Source organism: Musca domestica, unplaced genomic scaffold, assembly GCF_030504385.1.
Source record: "Musca domestica strain aabys unplaced genomic scaffold, Musca_domestica.polishedcontigs.V.1.1 9, whole genome shotgun sequence".
Lineage (NCBI taxonomy): Eukaryota > Metazoa > Arthropoda > Insecta > Diptera > Muscidae > Musca > Musca domestica.
In genome coordinates this window covers 4,598,346-4,605,476 of record NW_026712435.1, presented here as the reverse complement: position 1 = coordinate 4,605,476, position 7,131 = coordinate 4,598,346, and the positions used below count along the sequence as shown (strand labels likewise).

Here is a 7,131-nt window from a genome sequence, read left to right as displayed (position 1 = left end):
ATGTATAGCGAAATAACTGTAATCTTGATATTTAGTGTTATTTAGAAAAGAAGAAAAAAGATCTAATGTTTTAGATAAAAAATTATTGTTGTTGTTGTATATTGTTGACCAGTTATATTTATTTTACTTATTTTGTTAATTGCTTGGCTTAAGGTCATTAAAAAACTATGTTTTTATATTTGAATTTTTCCTTTTTTATTCATCCAATATTTCGATTTCCTCCGGAAATCATCTTCAGGGATATTTTTAATGTAAAAAGCTTGTCTATTGAGTTTAAATGAATGAATGAAGTCAATTCCAGATCATCTTGCCGTTATCTTGGCTGGCATGTCAGTATTGAGGATGATGTTTGAGATACATACATATTCTGTTTTCTAATTTTGAGTTAAAGCTTATTTATACCATCCACCATACATACTATGGAGAGTATATTAAGTTCGCCGTTCCGTTTGTAACTCATCAAAATATATATAAATTCTTGATCAGCGTGAATTTCTAAGACGATTTAGCCCTGTCCGTCCGCCTGTCCATCTGTTGTAATAACGCTAGAGTCAAAACGAATAAATTTATGAAGATAAAATTTTGCACAGATCAGTATTTTGTCTGAAGGCAGGTCAAGTTCGAAGATGGGCTTTATTGGTCCACGATATCGTATAGCCCCCATAAAACGGTATCCCCGTTATTCGATATTTAGGTTTGTAAAACGGTGGGCTAAAGAATTTTCTCTTTCTTATATAACAAAACAGTTATATACGTCTCTTGTTAGACACATATTACAGTAAGGTTCTGTTGTATGGGATCTTCAATACGCAATATATACACATAAAATAGAATCAATGCAAAAGCAGTTTCTATCATTTGCCTTGATAGGTTTATAGTGGAATAGTAATTTTGTTTTGCCTTATAATATTAATTAGGTTGCCTACACTAAAAAGCAGTCGTATTATGTTGGTCTCCATGTTGGAACTAAAAATAATCAGATATCATCTAAATATATAAAAGAAAGTTGTGTTAGTTACTACGCTTATAACTTAAGAACCGCTGGACTGATTCTAACGATTCATACAAATTCGGAATTGTCTCCTGTCCGAAAAGGATAATATACAAAAAAATCGGGTAAAAATGTGATATATTAACATTTTCATTTTGACTTTTGAAATGTACAATAGTAATGTTTTATTTTGCATGATTTTTTTTCCATTTTGACTTACTTTTTTCTAATGTACATTTGTAGTGTTTTTTGTATTTTATTTTTGAATTCGAATATTAATACCAATTTATTTAATTGACTTGATTTCTTGAGAACTGAAATTGATGGCGGGTTACATGGAAGTGTAGTACCGAATTATGTGGTGGCGTAACGGAATAGACAATATCGAAATAATTTAACGCGGTCACGCCAAAGTTAAAAGATAAATTATTTTTCAAAATCGCTAAAAAATCAAGAAAAAGAGATCTTATTGCAAAAACTCTCAAATCGGGAACAAATCGAAAAAAATTCTATGGAATCGAATTTTAAAATAATAGTACATTCTATTGACAAACTTAAGGAGGATCTTTAAACATTTGCTGTAAAAAATCAGAAAACAAGTTGAAGATTTTTTCAATTTGTTATTCTTCTTTTGTCAATTTTTTTCAATTTGTATTATCATATTGAATTCAGTGGATTTTTTGTGAACAAAATAATGATTTCTATCCTTCCAGAAATTCTTCCCAAACATTCAAGATAACTTAAATCGCTTTTGCAGGTCATGATATCGATCATAACTCACGGATAAGGGTACAAACCGATTTCATATTTATATATCCATCGTATGATTGAAGCTATTTTTGGGGTCATGCCCACTTTTTTCATTTTTGGCAAAATTTGAAATTTTCAGAGTAGGGCCCATATTGGTCTTGACCACATTTATCAATTGATTTGGCTAAAAAATTGTATATACGCTACCCTGGTGTATGGAACCATCATACAGATAATTGTCACCTAGGAATTTATTTAAGTAAAGCCCCCACATTGGAGTATCCCCAAGTCCACTTTCACATCTAAGGTGTGTTCAGAAAAGAAAATTTTGTATTCTATTGAATTTGTAACCCCCAAGAGAATATTGGTTGAGAACATAGATTTGGGATGCACATCTATATGAAATAAATTATGAAAACATGGACAAATTACAAATATAAGAAAGTAGCACGGGACAGAATATTTGTTGAATCGTCGTTGAATTATACTATGATAAAAATATGGACTTACAACTTACAATTTACAACCAACTTACAATTTAAATGGCAAATGAAATTAATTCCCATGGGTGTAAAATTGCTATATTTTTGATTTGGTCTCTGTTTGTCATATTGGATTATAAGCGGTAGAAGAAAGTTTTCAATGAATGTCGATATTTCGGAGTAGTGCCCATGTAAAGGTACCTCCTGATTTTACCATATTTCAAAAGATTTGGCTAAAAATGTATATTTGGGTGGAATCTTACACAAAAATTGCAACATATCTACAAATTTTAGAATTTTCTCCATGTAATAGTACCCCCTCAAGTCCACGGCTTAAATATGGGTATAGGTATTTTAAAACACTTTTAATCGACCAGTACGTGAACAGATATCAGTCATATCTGTGAATAATTATACTTTGACAAATATGCCTAATAGACAAAAACTACAGGCCGGCAACGCGGACCGGGCCAGCTAGTATATTATAATTAATGTTCGGTTTAGATCTAGTAGATACTACCAACTATTACATAGCGATTTTCGTCGCACGAATTGTTCAATGGGAGAACCTTGTAGTAAAATGTGCGTTGATTTAAATTCTGTGTACTGTAATGTAGATGTTGGTACTCAAACAAAATATTAAATGGTAATATACATTCAGATCTCATCTATTAGAATTAATGTTCCGTTTAGATCTAGTAGATACTACCAATAAATACATAGCGATTTTCACCGCACAAAATGTGTCTTGATTTTAATTCTGTAATGTAGAATTTGGTATGCGCTTAGAAATTATTATATCTAGAATAATTTTATTTTAAAACAATTAAAATACAATAAAACCTAGCCGATTTATTAGACTATGTTGCTGGGCTGGGAATGTTGCAGAACATTGTATATATAGGTTCATGTTTTCTTATAGCCCCAAATTCGAAATTCGGTACTTAGGGTACTCGTTAGAAAACTGCTAGTTGACATTCAAAGTTCTAACAATAAAGAGTAGGCAGTTTCTAACTAGTACCATGACAGGTAGTCGCATCGACACAGCTCAGCTGCTGGGACAATGAACCCAAACCGAATTTAATCTTGAATGAAAAATTATTGAAATTTGTAAAAATTGTTGTAAAATACTTATCTGAACAACCTCCAATTTGCATCTTATAAGAAAACACATAAAAATCTACTTATTTTTGAAAAAAAAAAAAAAAAAAAACATTTTATAAATTTTGACATAGTACATGACGACGAGTACGCAAAATGAAACACAATGGAATTAGAACGACAAAATAAAAAAGTGCAATTCAAACAATATAAACTCAATAAAATTATATAAAATTTCTTGCTTAAACACAGGTATTCAGAAAATTTTATCAACACATTTTAGCTGCTTTAATGGCATAATTACAGAAGGTAGAACAAAGCTTTTGGTGCCCTTATTCTATCAAAACATATACACATTTGCGTATGTGTGTATTGTATTTGAATAAAAAATACAATAATTCGAAATTATTTATGCATATTTTTATGAAACTGTATTGTCCTACCATTATAGATTCAATTTTGTGGAATAACCCCAAATTCAATTTTTGTTTCGAAGGTTTTCCCCAATATAAAAATGTTGTTAAAAAATTAAAAATAAACAAAACCAACTTTTGCATATTTTTTTTTTTTTTTGTACTTCAGTAGTTGTCAAGTATGTTGGTGGAACACACAGTGTTCATTTACCATTACTGGTTATAGGTTACTTGCAACCATATAAAGTACTCTCTTTATTGTTGTGAATTTCTATTTACATATGATTACATTAGTGTGTTTTTAAAAGAGTTGTAGGAAAACAGAATTAATTAAAATAAGAAAAACAATTTGTCAAGTATGTTGGTGGAACACACAGTGTTCATTTACCATTACTGGTTATAGGTTACTAGCAACCATATAAAGTACTCTCTTTATTGTTGTGAATTTCTATTTACATATGATTACATTAGTGTGTTTTTAAAAGAGTTGTAGGAAAACAGAATTAATTAAAATAAGAAAAGCAATTTCCGAAAAAGAAGTTGAAATTACAATTCAATTTTACATTTATGGATAAAATTTAAGAGATCATTGAAGTGGTCTATATTCATGGACATAAGAACATCAGGTAAGTTGTTGAAATGTTTGAAAACATTGTTGTTATTTCTTTCCCTTTTATATTTTTTGCAATTGAACAATATATGCTCCTCATCTTCGATGACGTCACAGGTTTCGCATAGATTGAAGTCGCAAATTCCCACTCTGTGGAAGTATTTTTTGGTATAAGTATGGCCGGTAAACAGTCTATTGATTGTTTTTATGCTTTCAGGTTTCATCTGCAAATGTTTGTGCCATGGTTGCTTGGGAGGATTTGGGAAAAATCGGTGGAAGTATGCACCTTTTTGAAGTGATGTCTCCTTGAAGTAATCCACAAATTCATTCCAGAGAAGTGCGTCAATTTTTTGCGATGCATCAGTAACCGAAAATTCGAAAGGTATGATACATCCAGCTTCCGTTGCCTGCTTGGCATAGTAGTCAGCCGTTTCATTAATTGAAATTCCAACATGGGATGGAACCCAAACAAAAGTGACCTTATTTATGGAGGAACAGGCGATCCTTTGGACAATGTTGGCTGTGGTATGATTATTGGAGGAACTGCAATTCAAAAGTAAACAAGCATTCTTGCTGTCGGTGAATACAGCCGCTGTGCTGATTCCATCCTCGATGATTATATCGATAGCTTTTTCTATAGCATATAGTTCTCCCGATAAGGAGGAAAGTTTTTCTTCAATTTTGAATAAAAAGTTCTGCTTGGCGGAAATATTACAAACAGCGCATCCTGTGTTATTATTGGATACCGAGGCATCCGTCGCCCAAATGGACACTCCTTCAGACATGAAATCATTTAGAGTGTTGCGGAAAAGTGCTTGTAAAACTTCAGAAGCAAAATCTTTTTTTGAAGAATCAAAAATGTTTAGTTTAATTGAAATTTTGGAAAGTTTAACGTTTTGTCCAATTCTGGTTTTGTCAAAAATATTTTGAAATTTGGTATAAACATAGCCAATGCTGGTGTTCCTGGACGGATTACTTATGAAGTAGTGATATAGAGAGGAATTATAAATTTTTAATCTAATTAACTCCTTGGCAGCAAGATGTTGAGCTCTAAGATCTGTTGGAAGAACACCAGCAAGAGCGCATACGACATGATTGGGTGTTGATGGGACAAGCCCCAAATTTCTTCTTAGCATTTGATTTTGAAAACTAGACAGTTTTTTGTTTATGTATGCTGGCCTATGAGCCATTGAAGAAATAGTATATTCTGTTTTGGAAAATACTAAAGACTTACATAACTTTACAGCTTTATCCGGAAGAATTCCTTGCTTTGGGCCAGTTACCATTTTTAATGCATTTAAGGTGTTTTTGCAGGATAGAATAACTTCATCATAATGTTCTTTGAGGGAAAGACTATTTTTAATATGTCTGCCCAAGAATTTAATTGACGTTACGACATTGACTTGATTTCCATTGATCAAAATACAGGGTTTCTTACTGCCTCCTTTGGCAACATACATCACAGCTGTTTTTCGGTATTTACGCCAAGGTTTAATTTGGAGAGTAATGTTACCAAATTGTTGGTTTTGTGTTGTAGTATCCGGTTTGCAATTTCAAAGTTTGAGTTATGTACTAGGAGAATAAGATCATCGGCATATTGAAAAATATCTGTGTTGTTGTCAGATATACCATGCAGACCAAGTGTGTATAGATTAAAAAGAGTTGGACTTAGGCAACATCCTTGCGGAATACCATTGTATATATTGAGGCGGGAATTTCCTATTATAAGTATTCTTTTGCATAAGAAATTTATGATCCAAGTCCTAATTTGCTTGGATATGTTTAATTCATATTATATGGTTCGCAGGCAGCAAATATCAACACATTCATACGCCTTGGACACATCCATTGATAGCACTAATACTTTATCATTCCTTTCCTTGTGAATGTTAATTGTGTGGAGAATGTCGTTGATGCAAGTTGAGGTAGACACATGCTTTCTATAGGCATAGGATCTGCTTGGCAGTAAGTTGTTTTCTTCTACAAAGTGATTTAAACGCTGTTTTACCATCAGGTTTATAATTTTTGCTAAGACTGATATTAAAGCAATGGATCTAAAGTTCGTTGGCACATCTAAGTCTTTTCCTTTTTTTGGTATTGGTACAATTTTGATTTCTCTCCACGTATCAAGGAAGCTGCAGTTTTTCCATAATTTGTTATAAGCAATTAGGAGGTTTTCCTTTGCTCCTGTTGAAAAATTGCTAATCATTTCATAGGTAACACCATCCAGTCCAGCTGCAGATGGTTTCTTTTTTTGGTGTAAAACGTGAGATAATTCTTCTGTGGAAAAAGGATGGGTTTCATTGATGTATACAACATTGGAAATGGTTTGGTTGTTGTTTGGAACTTGGTCCTTTAGATGTTGGAGATAGGTTTCATTATTGTCTGAACACCACTTAGCGCAAGATAGAGTCTAAAAATATGCCTTACAGCCCTTGATGTATCGAAAAAGAGATTTTGAGTTGGATATTGTATTTAAATCATTTAGTTTTGAAGCTTTCTCTAGAGCTTTGGCCCTTTTTATAGCATTTTGGAAATTGTTCCTTGTTACTATGGCATTCAAAGCATTTTCTGTATTCTTGTATCTTTCAAACATTTTCTCAGCAGCATCTTTAAGATGTAGTAATTTCATAAGATCATCGTTCCACCACGAGTTTAACTTTGTTTTAGGTCCGATAACAAAGATCGATTTTTTCACCGGATTATTTAGATCGGATTGAATGCTATCCATATCAGTATCAATACGAAGATTGGAGATATTTTTAAGCAAATGTTTCTTTGCAA

The 7,131-nt window shown here is 32.2% G+C and overlaps 1 long non-coding RNA gene across 2 annotated transcripts; it reads left to right on the top strand.

Annotated features, from left to right (window-relative positions):
* Nucleotides 1-4,014: 4,014 nt before the first annotated feature.
* Nucleotides 4,015-5,068, top strand: LOC131806844 (uncharacterized). Of its 2 annotated transcripts, XR_009344197.1 has the most exons (4): nucleotides 4,015-4,093; nucleotides 4,223-4,363; nucleotides 4,465-4,625; nucleotides 4,681-5,068. It is a non-coding gene; the product is annotated as an uncharacterized LOC131806844 (long non-coding RNA). The 2 variants fall into 2 exon arrangements; XR_009344196.1 differs by lacking the exon at nucleotides 4,015-4,093 and having other exon boundaries at nucleotides 4,111-4,363.
* The last annotated feature ends 2,063 nt before the right edge of the window (nucleotides 5,069-7,131 follow it).